The sequence below is a fragment of the Lygodium microphyllum genome, chromosome 3 (genome assembly GCF_053477565.2).
Source record: "Lygodium microphyllum isolate KBCC chromosome 3, Lygodium_microphyllum_v1.1.10, whole genome shotgun sequence".
Lineage (NCBI taxonomy): Eukaryota > Viridiplantae > Streptophyta > Polypodiopsida > Schizaeales > Lygodiaceae > Lygodium > Lygodium microphyllum.
This window is the reverse complement of record NC_141137.1, coordinates 190,241,479-190,258,991: the sequence shown is the minus strand read 5'-3', so window position 1 is coordinate 190,258,991 and position 17,513 is coordinate 190,241,479.

Here is a 17,513-nt window from a genome sequence, read left to right as displayed (position 1 = left end):
GTCCTCTCCATAACTTTATTCCTTCTATACTCTATAATCAAAGTCATTAGACTAGGGACATAGGGGGAAGTACTCTAGTTTTTCCTCCTTGGTTCAAAGAGTACGCTGCTAGCTTGCTCCATATTTTGGGAGGTCATAGCTTTTCCATAGTGGTCCCCTAAGAGGAGTGATTCTTACCTCTATTACTACACATTTGACCCACCTTAATCTACTCCCCTTTCTGCTTATTACTTTGTTAACTTTAGTTCTTATTGAGAAGGCTGGATTTTTTCACAACCATAGGACAAAGGAAAAGGGGGTTTAAATGTTTGGCCAACAACAACAAACCCTCCGAACTCCTTGCACCCACCAGAACTTTGTGAAGATGGTTGACCCTACCCAAAGTAGTACTGCTACTACTACCAGTGGCAAACAAGAAGGTAGTGAAAACAACAAACAAACTGTTTTACCTTTGAGTCGGGGCTTTCTTGTATGGTAGTCCCCACCATACTTGTGGTTCATTTTAATTCCTTTTTCCCTATATTTTTAGGTATTACTATACTCTAGCTCACCTAGCTAGACAATCAGTCACATAGCCAAGATTCGTCCTCATCAAATCCTGAACCTTGGTTTTTTTGTCTCAAGGTCTCCCTCATATTGGCACCAATTACATTACCTTTATTTGGTGTGGGAAAGGTTTAATCTTTTACTATCCCAATTCATTTATAGTTAATTCTCATTTCAAGGAGATAGTGATTATATGGTTTGAACTTAGGATGACACGGGGTTCCTAGCCTTTCCAATTCCTTTTTCCCAAACAATTAAGAGAGCAAGGTTCCTTAGTTATACATGTCTCCCACCCTTATGAAAAAGTCCAAAATAGAGACGTTGATTCCCATCCACATTCCTATCAAAAGGGATTATTTTGTCCCTATTTTAGAGTACTTACTTCCACCTTTATTGGCATTAGGTCTACCTTAATCAAACTGTTGTCCAACCATCAACTATGAACTCCCTGCTCATATTGAGGATTTGAAAAGCCATCCTCTCCTAGTACCTTCCTTGGTCTATTAACAAGGATAGTACTCTCAAGAGAGTATTGTATTAGGCACCACTAGCCTTATATAACTAATCAATTCTTTGTTTCTTATCTAATTGACCCTTGCCAAAAAGGGGTCCTAACTCTAAGTCTATTTACGGCAATCTAAAGTTCCATTCTTTCCAAAGGAGGCTTTGTTTCCAAGAAATCCCCTCAAGGAACTAGAACCTTAGCTCCACCAAGCTAGCTCACACAATTAAACAAGTTCCTAGAGTGTTGCTATGTTTTTCTAAGGTCATCCTAATCCATCCCCTTGGATTCCTTTTAATCCTTTTTCCTTTGTATTTAGCAAACAATATAATGGTGTACTTGGCTATGAGTTTCAAGTTGAGTCTCTTTTAGGTTTAATCCTTGTAACTCATAAACCCATTTCTGTTCCAAGTAGGATCATAGGTGCAAGTAGGTTCAAGGGCAAACTCCCAAACAAGCCATTCCTATGTCCACCCAATCCCCGTCAATTAAAACTTTGAATTGCAAGCAAATGAGAGGGTAAAACATTGAATTCTTTCATGGTTGCACAACTTGAATTCCTACCTAGTTGCATCAGGAAGTTGGTTGCCCTTATTATGGTTTGTTTTTCCTTGATTTCTCCTTTATACCATAAGGTCTCCTTAGGGTTTGCCATATCTTTAAGTTCCTTGCCATATGGTTGCCCATTTGCAAACACAATTCTCATTGGAAAAAAAAAACCCTTAAGGCTTCCAATTTTTAGATGGAAAAGGGCTAATATAGTTATGTTATTCTTTGCTAAAAAAGCCAAAAAACCAATCATTGTAGCACAATAGAGATCCTTTGAACTTGAATAAGGTTATGGTCAAGAGATTTTACGTTAAACTTTACATGTTTCCTTAGTGCATTGTGTTACCTTAGGAAGATTGTTTTTATGGTTGCTTTCTTTTATCCTTTAGCTTTATTCAAGATTAGATTAAAGTTTCATTCATCATGATTCCTAATTTATCATAGCTATAAGGTGTGGCAAGATTGAATATTCATTGCACTAAACTATGGAAGAAGTGAGTGAGTAGTATATTGCCTAATCTACTTGTTGCACTAGTGCAACAATAGCACACAAATGATGCAACCGGAGTGACACTATGATGCCAATAATGGTGGATAGCATGGAGCATGCACATATGTGACAGATGTAGAGAAGACACCCCACATTTACCTTAAAATTGGGCCCAGGTTGGGTTCCAGTTTGTATCCATTTGCTACTCTTTATGTGAGGACCTCTCTATGAGCTCCTTTTGTATAATCCCATATGTCAAGCTTTCACAATGCACTACAAAACCCCTTCCCTCATTCAAAACCAACCCATCATTTGGTGAAGCCACACCTTGAGTGAGCACAAGTGTACTCTTGAGCTCCTTTTTGGGATAGCAAGCCCTATAAGCAATTGAGGCTTTTATGCTTCTTGTGTTGTGCATGGTTGAGTGTGTGAGTGGGTGTGTGTGTTCTAGTGGTCACGAGCAGTGCATGAGAGTGCGAGCCTTCAAGCACTAGTTGGCATTGTCCATGAATTGACAAGTGTGTGTAGCTAGCCTGTCCGGTAGCGTACACATTTTAGCACCCTTGCTAGGGATAGTTGCCCAAGCTAGCACACTCTTGCATGCTTGCAAATCTAAAATTAGTCAATTCTTTGTGCAGAGGTGCAACGTAGAGGTGCAAAAGCATGGAGTGCAGACGGGTATGGTCATATGGAGCGCATCTTGGAAGTAGCTAAGCATTTCAACATTGGTACCAGGTTGGTGCATATTTTTCTTTATTTTTTGATATTTTGCAAATTTTTGTTTTTCCAATAAGAAAAGAAAAGAAAAAAACATGGAGAAAACCGACACACCCCCAACCCCCAAAATTGGAAAAAGGGAGGATCCCCCATGAGAAAATAAAACATTTCTATCGTCAATTTTGAAAAATCAATGTGGGTTGCTGCCCCCCCAACCTTGGAGGGATGCTATCCCTCAACCCTACCCTACACCCATGCAGGGAGGTGGCTAGGGAATGTCGTCCTTGGACCTTGCTAAAGTAATTTGGGGGGAGGATGCATTCCAAAAGAGCTTAATTTTTTATGTGTTGTGTGCTATGGTGATGGATGTCCATCTACACACCAACAAGTCCAAGAAAATAATCAAAAAGGAGAGGTTCACACACAATTGACCCGTGAGGTGTCAATTTTTGAACTTGACCCTCTCAAACTCGGATTCAAACCAAACTTGGCACAAAAGACCATTCAATTGTGAAAACTATGCTTGAGAAAATCAAGCCATTTGGGTAACATTAAGGTAGGTTCACACGCTCCAAAGCATTAAAATCCCTGAGATCTCATGTCTCCAAAACAAGCTCAAACAACCTTGGTTTGAGCAATAACTTGAGGTGTCCCTTCATCTTAGTCAACCAAGACCACTCAAAAGAAACAAGATTGATTTGACTTAGTTAGGGGGTGTTCACGAGCTTGTGAGTCCAAAAGACAAAAATTGTGCATAAATTGAAAAGGGCTAGAATCTAGCTATGAGACACTCTTTGACTAAGTACCTAGGGAAGAAAATAGAGGCACCTACCTCTTTTTCACTCTCATTAAGCTTAAAAAAAGAGTCTATAAGCTAAATTAGCTCAAAAGAGCTCAACAAAATCCTTTTTACTCAATCTTTAGTCTAAAAATCAAGCCCTCTTTCTACCTAGTGCTCTAACTGTCTAGGGTCATTCTTGAAGACTTTCTAGAAAGGTGGGGGGACTCTCAAGCATTTCTCTATCCTGCAAAAAAAAGTGATTGTTGGGATTATAGGACAAGGCCATTCATAGCTTGGTAAACCTAACCTAGCAAGTGAGTGGACTCTTAAAAAACATAAGGCTCAAACAAGGCACAATCTTCTTCTTCTTGACTATATTTCACAAGGGAAATAACCCAAAACAAAAGCAAAACTAAGCCTAGGAAGGGGGGAGGGAGTAAGTAAGATATTGAGGGTATTTCTTGCCTAAAAGAAATTGGAAATTTCCCACTTGTCTATGTACTTGCACTCAAAAAAACCTCTAGGCCCTTTGGTTGCCGACACAGATTCAAAAGCACCCACCCAAGGAAGTGGCACAAGGCAAATTAATCCCCTAGACCCTATAAGTGAGGAGATGTCTAAAAGTCTCTTAGATACCTCTTCCATGGCTGCAAGAGATAGGGAATCTAATGAAACTTGATCTCAAGATCAAGAAATCATGATGAGACGAGGAAAATTTAGTGAAAATCCTTTTGAAGATCCTACAGATGGATTGAGTTTAAATGTTCAACCTCAATTTTAGTACACAAATGATTTGGGCATGGATATTTATCATGAACCCCTCCATCATTTTGCCTTTAAAATGGCTGAACATGTGACTCCCTTTGAAGTGACACCTATGGTTAATTACTAGGGTGATCTCTACATTGGAAAGGATGGTGCAAGGTATGAGGTGATGATATATCCAAACCAAATTGATCCTTACAAAGTTGTTCACTCAAAGACCACAAATCTACCCACTTCTTTGCCAAATAGGGGAAAAAACAAAGCTAAAACTTCCCATCTAACCCCTAAGGAGCCTCAAATGTAGAAAACAAACCCCTTTGGTTGGCTATTTGAGAATTTTTATGTGAACAAGGTAGACTTTGGTTCTTTGTGAGCGTCCATGCATAACATAAATTTTTTCAAGGTGTCACAAGACAATCCATTGCAATAGGTATTTAGAGATGCCTCAAGAGTGTTTTATGCCACAATTAAGCTTCCACATTTGCAATTTGTGGCCCAATAAGTGCTGACAATGGAGCAATAAAGCTTTGACATGTGGATAAGGGATACCAATGCAAATGAATATTGAACATTGAAGCTACATGAAGTTCATGCACTCACTTTGAAAGGAAAACCATTGTTCACCTACAAGCAAGCCTTATCAACAGTGAGGCCAAGTGGCATTGGATATAGTCAGGAGACTCAAATCCCATGACCAAATGCAACATTCTTAGCATGGATGACAACAAGGAAGCCAAAACCACCATGGAGTATGATTCAAGAAGTAAAAATGGAGAAATGGAGAACTGACAATGCAAGAAGAGAGCAAATGGCAAGAACAAGAGGTGTTCATCAACCAATATCATTCAAGGAGGAAATTTGGTGAGAAAGAGTACCTCGTGTGCCACTATAGAAGAGTCCAATTGACAAGTGAGATCATCAACGCTCCAAAACCTTGTCAAATGTTACAAAAGGAGTGGTGATCCTCATGAACATGTGGCTGCATACAAACAAGTGGTACATGCAGAGCAAGTGCAAGACACTCACACTCAAATAAAGGGTTTTGGTTTGATGTCAAAAAGAAAAGCCCTAACTTGGTTTCAAAACCTAGGTCTTGAATCTAAAGTGTCATTGGAATGACTAGAGAAAGACTTCATTGCCACTTTCTCTAAAATGGGAATCAAGCATAATGTAGTAGCGTAAATCTTTTTGCTCCAACAATGTGAACATGAAACAGTTAGAGACTGTGTAAACAAACTCAAACAATACATAATCCATTATCCTAACAATGAAAAATGAAGCCAAGCTAGGTTAATATCTATTTTCCTAGAAGGGCTAAGAAATTGGACTTTATATGCTCACTTGTATGCTTGCCAACATAGGACATTCAATGACTATTGTATTGATGCTATGGACTTTGACAACAATTTTGATGCATCTAGCCAAGAAAATGAAAGAGAGAGGAGGCAAATGTCTCACTCTTTCAGCTCCTCAAATAGCGACTCTAATCCTAAAAAGATTGTTGAGATGGTGCTCAGACGACTAGACCAAACGTATAGACCACCTTATTGACTAATGGGGTATCAATAGGCTCCCACACCATCACCTACAGTAGGACCATACATGTGTGGAGTTTGTGCCAAACCTCACAAAATAGAGCAATGCACATCATATATGCCAAGGGAAAATCAACCACCTACAAGATGTTTGTACTAAGTGTGCCAATGGAGTGCTATGAATGTTACCAAAGATTGTGCACAGATTAATTGATTAGCCAAAGAAAGGGATAATGCAATGCAAGGCTGACAAATGTTGTATCAACAAAATTACCAAATCAGGTATAACTAGGATTATCCACATCAAGAAATGGCACAATCGGTCCTAGGAATGCAACCACCTACTCAAGGAACAATTCCTATCCATTTTAATAACATTGAATACCTAGAGACAAGCATGGATTTAGTGCCTATGCAACCATATGCAGCTGACCCTACCAATAAATGATAGGGTCAATATCCTAGCAAAAAATGAACCCCCAAAGCTATCCTTGGAGGAGAATTCCCCAAATGCCACCAAACGTCAAATGTTATAAGTGTGTGGGTGAGCATTTAATCAAGGATTGCCTAGAGCCACCACCCCCAAGAAGGCTTCCACTAGTGGATAAATTTTGTGAAGGATGTTATGTAGAGCATCTACCTAAATATTCTCCAATCAAACTCACAAGTGCGTAAGCACTATCAAATCAAAAATAACTCTCAAATACATAGAGGTCATCCCATCTCTGCATAAGGAAGAGGTTGAGGTAGATCAAAGGTCACTAAATGTGATTACTTGGTTGCAAAATAAGAAAATAATTATTGTTTTTGAAAACAAAGAGGTTCAAACAAAATTTCCAATAAAGAAGAAGAGAAGACAAAAGCCTCATTCAAGATGGAGCAAAAAAGCTAAATCTCAATAAGAAGAGATTCCAAAAATCAAGAAAGAAAGGAATGTAGGAAGCCAAGCACAAAACAATGAGCTTCTAAGAGCAATTGTGGGCTCATCTCATAGCTTGGGAGGGTTAGTCATTGTGGATAAAGTCCATGAACCATTGCAAGCTATATTGGATGCATAAAATGACTGGATTACATCCCTAACAAAGATTCCAAAGAAGCTCCTCGAGTACACAAACCCTCAAGAAGAGAAATTTAGACTATCAATCCCTCAAGAATTGATAAGGGATACTCAAGTAATGCTCAAAGGGCCACCTCCTACAATCAAGCAAGGTCTTGTATCAAAATGGCCAAATCTTGAAATGATTATTGAGGCTACATCAAGCCAAGAGAAAGAAATAAGCTTGGAAGAGCCTAATGTAAGTAAAGAAGAAGAGAACATCACTATGGAAGGCATTCCAAATGTTGATGAGTGACAAGCAATGGAATTGTGGGAAGAAGTTAATTGAAATTCCATAGAGCAATGGTCTAACCATGACATTTCCCCATCATTCTCAAAGATAAACTTCAAAAGTAAAGAGTGGATGGATCAAGGACATGAAACAAGTAATGATGATGTCCAAACACCACAAATGGAGACAAACCCTTCCAACTTAGGACAATACATCAATAAAGTTGTCACATTAAATGTGCCATCACTAAGACATCCCAAACATATAGGGAGCATGCTAGCAGATCTTCAAGCTATCTTGTTAGCTCTAATAAAATGTACAATGCCACTAATAGAGCTTATAAAACACTCTATGCAGCTATGGGAAGGTTTGATAGAGAAACTAGTGGAGCAAGGCGTGCTAAACAAAGGGCAACTTAGTCAAGTTACTCCTGCCAAAATGGTTCATGAAGAGCCAATAGAGTTGAAGAAAGTGAGTGGTATCCAAACAAAAGATGAGGGCAACACTATTGTGCCAATCATATATGAAGGCATAGAGTCGATTGCCATATTAGATAGTGGTGTAGGTATTAGCATTGCTACAAAAAGCATATGGGGAAAATGGTGAAGACCCACAGTTTGATGCATGTGCATGAATTTGCAAATAGTAGATAGGAGTTTTGAAAACCCCATTGGATTGCTTGAAAACATAACAGTCACATCATGTGGCATAGAATATGAACATATATTTGCCATGGTGGACTTTGGTTGAGACACAAGCTATGAAGTCATACTCCGATGACTGTTTAGGAGACAGTTCCATATGGTTTAGGATTGGGGATATAACTACTTATATCTTCAACATGAAATGGCAATAGCATGGATCAATTTAAAAAACCATTCCCATCATGATGTCACACACATGCCCATGGAGGAGTTTGATTCAACATCGTTTGAAATCTTAGACTCTTCAAAGGAGGATTCATGTGAAATTTTGTGGATGTGTGGTGCATCAAAAGCAAGTATGGCAATAGATTTCTCAAAATGGTTCAAAGACATAATGAATGTGCATATGTGCCAATCCCTTGCCCAAAAGAAAAATTGGAGCCTATAGAATGGATGCACTATCTAACAACCATGGATGTTTGTACCATAAATCATGGCATAAAATTTTGCAATGAGGGTGTCTATGAAATCATCCCTATTCAAATGGTAGCTCTAGTGGAGGCTTGTGTGAACAAAAGCTCACACCTAACTAGAGAACACTTTCATCATGATGAGATATCAATAAAATATTTATCTGATGTCAAGCAAGCTGATGGAGAGATGAGTGAAAACAAAGAGTCTGTAAAGGACAACTTTGATGTTCCAGAGTTTGAGCTTGAAAAAGTTAGGTGGTTATTGAAAGGAAGAGAGGATATTCACTTGCAAATCCCTTGCAATAAACCAAAATGTAGCCAATCTAGCAAAGGAAAAAGAAGAAGAGAGTTAGACCAAAAAAGAAGGCATCAACATTTCAATCAAAATCTAATGTACAAAAGTTCACCAAGATGGAAAGGAAGCTACAATTTAAAGAATACATGAAGCAACTACAAGAGACATGGTCTCCTTTGAGCAAGGAGGATACAAGAAAAGAACTAGGAATAACAATTCCCAATGGTCTAAAGAAATACACCATAGAGGATCAAAAGGTCATTATGCAAAATCCTAAACAAAAAAATCCTAAAAATCTTGGTGAGGCCTACGATAGTCTAGAGGATGCCAAACAAGTGAATTTAGCCAACAAGGGAAAAGAACTATGAATGGTTTGGATAGCAATAGACTTAACGTCCAACAAGGAGGAATTGTTAATCCAAACACTAAAGGAACACAAAGATGTGTTTGCTTGGAGCTACAAGGATTTCAAGGGAGTGGATCCCAACATTTGTTAGCACACTATTCCAATGAGAGAAGATGTTAAACCAAGCAAGCAATGACCATGCACCTACAATGAGAACTTTGCCAAAAAAATAAAAGAAGAGATAAATAAGCTTCTTGAAGCCAGGTTTATCTATGAAATTGAGCACACATAATGGGTGTCACCTATTATAGTTGTCCTCTAGAAGAATGGTAAACTAAGAGTGTGCATCAATCTTGAAAAGGTCAATGCAACCACTATCTACAATCACTACCCATTGCTGACCATTGAACATGTGTTAGATTTGGTAGCGAGTAAGAAAAACTACAATTTTCTTAATGGGTTCTCAAGCTAGAACCAAGTTTCCATCAAGGAAGAAGACCAACACAAGATGGCATTTGCCAAAGAAGGGGGAATTTATGCTTACAAAGTAATACCATTTGGCTTAACAAATGCACCATCAACATTTCAAAGACTCTTGGCTCATGCATTCAGGGAACACCTTTGCAAGTTCCTTGAGATATTCGTGGATGACTTGTGTGTGCACGCTAGCATTAGAATGGACCATATTGGGCATCTTAAAAAAGTCTTTGACACCTGTCAAGTATATAGAATCTTCCTAGATCCTGACAAATGCAAATTTATGGTGTGACAAGGCAAGATTCTAGGGCACATTGTGTCAACTAATGGCATATCCATTGACAAAGACAAAATAAAAGTCATTGTAGAGCTACCACATCCTATCCACGCAAAAGGAGTTCAAATATTCATGGGACATTAAGGATACTATCGTAGATTTATCTACATGTATGCTGAAATTGCCCAACCATTGTATGCGCTTCTAATAGTCTTTGAATGGATAGATGTGTGCAAACAATCAATTCAAAAACTAAAAGATGCACTCATCTCAGCCCCTATCCTTGAATGTCCATATAGGGATCAAATCTTCAATGTGCACATCGATGCTTCAGCATTTGCTATCACTTGTATCCTTGCACAACCTGAAGAACACAATATGGATTTTTAATCTCATATGCAAGTTGTCAAATGAATAGTGCCAAACAAAACTATTCTACCATGGAATGAGAAGGCTTAGTAGTGGTGTATGTAGTAAAGAAATTCAGGCATTACCTTCTTGCCAACAAGTTCATATTCTTTGTGGACCATCACACTCTATTATATTTGGTAAACAAACCATGTACTACAAGATGAATCATTTGGTGGTTTGTAATCCTTTTGGAGTTTGATTTCACCATTTGTATAAAACCTACCTGATCTCATGAATGTGTTGACTATCTATCTAGGATAACAAGTGGAGAAGCTCCAATCAGAGTGGACAATGAACTTCCAGGTGCAACACTTTTTCAAGTTGACATTGCACCTTGATGGGCCAAACTCGTCTTGCAAGTGCTCTCCTTGGAGGTGTTGCATGCAAAAGCAAATATCAATGAGTCAATGGCTCTCTTGGCAACATCCAAAAAATATTCATTGATCTTAGGATGCTTGTACAAACAAGGTCCTAAAAAAGTGCTAAAAATGTTTCTTGACAACTTAGAGAATGAGGCACTCATTAAATAAAGTCATGAAGGACTTTATGGGTCTCATTTATCAATAGAGCAAACATTGCAAAGAGTGTAGTTTAATGAGTTTTGGTGGCCCAACTTACATGAAGATGTTATCACATACACTAGAAATTGCTTTAAGTGCAAGACTAACCCACCAATACCACACACAACATTGTATGCAGTCAACCCTTTACCGAGATGATCTTCATACATTGTGGAGTACTTGACAAAAGGCCATACAAATCCAAACAAGCCCAATCATCACAATCTTCTTACTAAAGTTGAGGCACAAGTATACACACTTATCAATGAACAACTATACTAGAGGGGAAAGGATGGGAATCTTAGGATATGTGTGCCAAAAAATTAATATCCTGAAATTCTTCATCACACACATGCCAGAGTAGCAGGGGGTCACTTCTCAAGACCAACAACAACAAAAGCCATCTTATGGTCTGGTCTTTGGTGGCCTACCCTACACATGGACACTCAAGAGTTTGTCGAACATTGCAAGTAGTGCTAAAGGGCCAAACCCCATGCGCATAAAGATGAGATGTTGTTATGGCCTATTATGGCTACACGTGCATTTGCAAAATGGGGAATTGATTTTGTAGGACCAATAAAGCCACTTGCACAATGCACACATGCAAAGTACATCATTATGGCAATAGACTATTTGACAAAATGGGTGGAAGCAAAAGTGACGGTCAACAATGATGCCAAAATGAATGGTAAGTTTTTGAACAAAAATGTCTTTACATGTGATAGGCTTCCTATTGAGATTGTGAGTGATCAAGGCATACACTTCATAAACAAAGTGATTGAATTCTTACTAGCAGAGTTTATGATCATCCATAAATGATGAGCTCCATATCATCCACAAGAGAATGGACAAGTTGAAAGCACAAACAAAACCTTGTGCATAGCCTTGTCTAAAATAGTTAGTGAAAGTAGGAATGACTGGAAACAAAAACTTCCTTCAGTTCTATGGGCTTATCAAACAGCCTACAAAATGGTAGTAGGAATGACACCATTTCAACTTGTTTTGTCTATAGAATTCCTAGTTCAAGCACTTTGTGCTTCCACTGATTTACAATGGATAGGTCATGAACTTTCTTAACAGGTGGACAAACTAGAGAAATTGGATGAAACGAGACTATTGGCCATAGCTAGCATGTATGTTGAAAAAAGAAAAGCAAACATTGGCACAATCAAACTATCAAAACCAATCATTTTTAGCAAGGGGATCTTGTGCTTCTCTATACTCTAAAGAAACATAAGAGAAAGCTCAAACAAAGAGGTCTCGGACCATTTGTCATCAGCCAACTAACCTCAAGTGGAGCAATAAGACTTGAAAATCTAGACGGTGCAAAAATGTCTAATTACATCAATATGAGTAACGATTGACTAAAGAGATGCTCAAATGGCTTTACCAAGCCAAAACCTATAAACAAGGTCAAGAACAACTAAAGGAAATGGCTCAACAAGAAGCTCATGAGCATCAACACAAGCTAAAAGAATGACAACAAGCTCATAATATGGTGTTGTTGGTCCATGGGGAAGAAGATAGTGAAGAACTATTGATCAAACCCTTTACCATCAATCTTCATATAGTGACAAACACACACCAATAGTCCACCACGGCACTTATAGATTTAGGAGTGGATTACAATGTCATGTCTTATGACATGTGGTGCTCCTTAGGCAAACCTAAACTTAAATCTTCAAAGCTTTCTTTCAAAAGCTTTTCGTGTGTACAAATGGCAAACTTAGCCAAAATTTTTATCAATACTCAAATCAAAGGTCAATCTACACAGATCATTTTCCATATAGCCCATGAAAAACAAGTTGCAATGGATATGGTGCTAGGTCGACAATGGATGGGCGTGACAAACTCCCTATAAACTAGGCAACTTGTGAATACACTTTACAAGTGAATTCTCTAATCCTCATTGGAAAGAGCTCTGAATCGAAAACTCCACAATTTCTAAATCAAATGTTGTCATTTGAAGAAGCACCTCTATCCACCTCAAATGTAGATCAGCACAAGTATGTATGGAATCAAAACATGGAGAAATCTTGTTAGTGGATTTTGGTCACTTTTTTGCCATATGTAGCAACTATCTATTTTTAGCAATTTTGGGCTTGTAATGTGGACAAACAGGGCCATTTGGGTTTCCAACTTGTATTAGGATCTTAAAGTAGGGTTTTGGTGTGATTTCATGACTGGGTCAAGAACTGGTATACATACCAACACTTGTACTATTTTGGGACACTCTCATTGTACAACTTAGTGTAAGAAGAGAAGATCTACTTTCAAAGAGATCTTGCATCTTTGAGTGCTCATAGCACAGAATCGCATAAGCCAATCCGCACCATCTCTTAGTATGATGTTGTGCTTCTCTATTACTTTATTTTGATGTATGTATCTTAGTGATTGTGTTGTTGTATGTGCGGTTATGAGCATATGTGTGATTTGCTAAAAATAGTGCATCTCTCTCTCTATCACACATTTCCTCACCAAAACACATGGGCACATTTCTCTCACTACTCTACACAAGTGTATCTAATTAGTTATCAATTTCAAGATGTAAAACCCACCCATATGCAATTGTGTCAAATTTGACTCATATGCGTATGTGTCATATCCCATACACATTTGTGTCAAGGCCTCATATGGACCACCAAATGAAGTTTTTTTGAGCTGAAACTTTGAGAGCATGTTCCCTAGAGCCTAATCTATGTGTGTGTGAAATCTTGAAGCATTTTGAAAACTTTGAACTTCAAGGTTGACACATACGCATATGTGTCACCTTTCTCAAAAAGTTGTCGGATTGAAACCAAACTTCATAGGCTTGTTCCTCATGGAAAAACTAACCTTTCCATGTATTTGGTTCCTAAATTGGATGCATGGTTTGGTTGGAAAAAAAGAAAGTGTCTTGTTGACACATACGTGTATGTGTCACTAACACATATACGTATGTCTCAAGTTCACTAATGTGTCATGTTCCAAACCTTGTGAAACTTCATGTGTGTCTTGCTATAGAGATTTAGGCTTAGTTTATGTGTTTATATTGTTGGTTTGAGTCATGGTTGAGAGTAGATCCAAGAAATGGTCTCTCTTTTTTTCATGGCTTAGTCTAACATTTCTAGTTCCATACATGCAATCTTAGGACTTAAGAGATTTCAAAATGTAGATAACTAGTGACACTTTCTCTAGCATCAAAGAGGTAGGTTGGCATGTCCATACTTAGAGATTAGCAACCATTTACTAGAGAAACGCTTGTAGACTCTCTTGATCTGACAAATCAGCAAGGCCTCCAACTGTCACAAGCTTAGTCCTTCCTTGGTATTGACATACATAGTATGGCAATCATCTTCGATGTCCTATATTCCAAGGATTGAGGTCTATCCATCACTTACATCACATGGGTGTTGTAAGATGAGGAAAACATCTCTTATTTTATCACCATTGCTAGGAATGGATCTTGCTTGCAAGTCTACAAGAACTCACTTGCACTAAATTTGCAATTATATGTCACCACTTCACTTTCTTTTCCCTAATGTAGCCTTAAGAATAAGGTTGCATTAGTAGCGTAAGAGCATGCGGTGTTTGGAGTCCAAAAATTGTTTGTTTGTGTTGATTCTAGGTTTCTAATGGATAAAACTTGTACATTTCTTTTTTTTATATAGGTTTAGGAGTAGGATTATGTTAGAAAACTAAGGTTGAAAACACCAAAAAACTCAAAAATTGGCAAAAATGGCCATATACACGAAATCGTCTCTACGAACCAAATCAGGATGTGAATCCATGAAAACTTAATGTCAATGGCATGGACACATTATGAGTCATCTAATAAACCATGATAGGTTGAGAAATACATATGGGTTCATGAGATATGAGAGCAAAAAGAGACAGACGCTCTTAGAGATGGAAAATGAGTCAAAACGGTCATTTCAGCTTGAAATCTCATGCTATTTGGCATCTAAGATTAAAAATGGATATGAAAGCATGTATTTTAGCTGATAATGAGTTAAATAATGTGGAATTAGAAACAAATTTCTAAACAATTGGATTCCCACACAAAAAAATACAAAAACTAGACTATAGTGTTCGAAATGGCCAAAAAGAGCCTAACCGGCGATGAATTTGGTGCTACTGGGGGCACAATAACTAATTTTTGACCAAATAAATTATATTTTGAGTTTTTAGGAGTGTGGGAAAGAGGAATATAGGTTCAAGTCACAGGAACAAAGCTCCACCTTCAAAAACACAGAGGTTGTCGTGAGTTGACACTTCCAAAAAGCACTCTGAGAAGAGTCGGGACTGGTTTTTGGTATAGTTTCAACTCAAAAGCATATTGGGGCATGAAATATTAGTATATACATGTTAAATTATGTTAGAAAAGCTCAATGGGGCATGCCATGTGGACAAACAGCATACATAGGACAAAAACAAGCAAAAAATAGCTGTACAGGTTACTTTTAGAGACTATATTAATTAGAATGAGACTCACTTGTTGAAACCAAATCTTTATTGCATTCCTTGAGTGAGTTAGAGATTCATCACCACATATGAATTCAAAGAGGCTGAGATAAGGGTACTTGACCATCAAACAGTCACATGCACACCTTCGCTACACTCTACAGGCTCTCTGTGAGTGGGAAACGCAGCATCTTTAGGTACATGAGCATACTTGCTTATTTCTTTTTGAAATTTTGATTTTTATGATTAAATTTGAATATTAATTAATGAGTATGTGTTTGGTATGGATTACCACACAAAACAAGAACTTGGGATGCACAACATGCACAGTTTGTTAAGCCTTGCATGCAGAGGAGAGTGGAAGAGTGGAAGCGCCAGGATTAGAGGCTAGTAGGGGCTGATTCTCTGGAGCTTTGACTACAAATTTTCACATTGATTATGCATGTGTTAGACTCACCACTTCATGACCAAATCTCTCCCAATAAAGGCACAAAGACTATAGCTTCAATTGGGGCATAGTCTCAATGTACTATGGAAATCTGGATTGATGAAGATGGGCTGTGACTCAAGCTAAGGAAAGGGAAACCAAAACACATGCATTTTGGTGCCAATATCTTTACATCAACCTCAATCACATCTTCCAAGGGCAAGACCATATCACAAAGAGCACAAGAATGCTACCCACTCTTGTAGAGAACCATGGGAATGAGAACACATAAGTTTTGATGCAAGATTTTCAAGATAGGGAGAACCATGACACATACACATATGTGTCATGGTTCCCAAATGTCAAGCAAGAGTAACACATTTTGAAGGATGACAAGATGAGACAAGAGGAGTGATCCATGCTAAGGTCTTTAGGCTAAGGGGGAGTAGGAATATGGCACCATTGTACCTTGTGTAACCAAAATTGATAAGAGGACATACCCCATGACACATATGCGTATGTGTCATGGGGGTAGCAAGTGGTTATTGTTGCACCACATGGCATGCTTGAATTGCTTGATGAGACTAGGTTATCAACACTTCCTCTATGATTGAATAGAGTTGTGCTCAAGATTGGTAGGTAGCACATGAATCAGGCATTGACCATTAAGACAATTGTAGTGTGGATTTGAAAATCAAAAGCATCTTAAACTAGAATCCTTTGTGTTATCTTGGTTGTATAAACATTAGAATAAGAATAAGGGTAGAGGATAAGGGCACTAGACATGATGATGTCTCATATGATAAGGAAGAAGAGGGCATGACACATACATGTATGTGTCATGCCCCCCCTCTACAAGCATGCTTGCAATGACAAGAAGGATTTTTCACTTGAGCCCACACCTTTACTCCATTGCTATGGCAAGCACTCCTTGTTAGAACCATAGGCTAATAGAACACCAAGTAGGTAATTGAGGAATTGAGGAATTGATGGGCACAAGGCCATAGGAATTTGGAATGAGAAGGCACCCCATGACACATGTGAATATGTGTCATGGGATGCATGCCTTCACATGTATGCATCTTAGTGCTATCGATTACCACCCGTTCCTAGCAAATACCTAGCATGGCTTATGGAGATAGTTGCTAGCATGAATCTTAACCCTATACTAAGTCCAAAGTGCAAGAAGAAGCAAAGCCATAAACCAATCTAAGGAATGAAAGGGTGATAAAATGGTTGGAAAGGATGGTCATAGGTGTTTATGCAACCTCATATCCAATGATTAGCATGGGTGACTAGCCTTACTAGGACAAGTAATTGAGCATTGTGAAGATCTCATGAGAGAAACTAGATGCAAGACCTTGACATGATTAAGGAATGATCGGAAGATGCACCCTTGACACATATGCATATGTGTCAAAGATTCATACTTTCACATGTTTGAGATCATGCTTTCTACTTTGATTAGCCCAATTCATTCACTTGCAAGCATGGCATACCTAGATGAGAGTTTGGACTACCTTTGAATGAATGATGGGCTCAAATCTAAGCTTGAAATTGAGTGTACAAATGATCCAAGCTTGTAAGAATGCCCAAGGTGATATAGCTACCATAAAACTTCATGTGGAGTAAGATTAGGACTATAGGAAGCTAGCATCCACACATGGGACCGTAAGTCCAATGCAACCAAGTCATGAGGCACATGTTAGAAACTAAGTGATGAGGATTATACTCTTCCACTTCAAGGACACAAGTCTATGGACATCAAAGGAGCCATTCATGGCATGCATTGTCTATGAAGCAAGGATATGCATGATGAGGAGATCACCATTGCTATTGGAGAGAAATTAGTACTTCAAGTGATGCAACCTCACTTTGCCTAGGACACACAAGATTTGTACCAAGCTAGACTAGCACCAAGGATCATAAGGAGGCTCCACATAGACT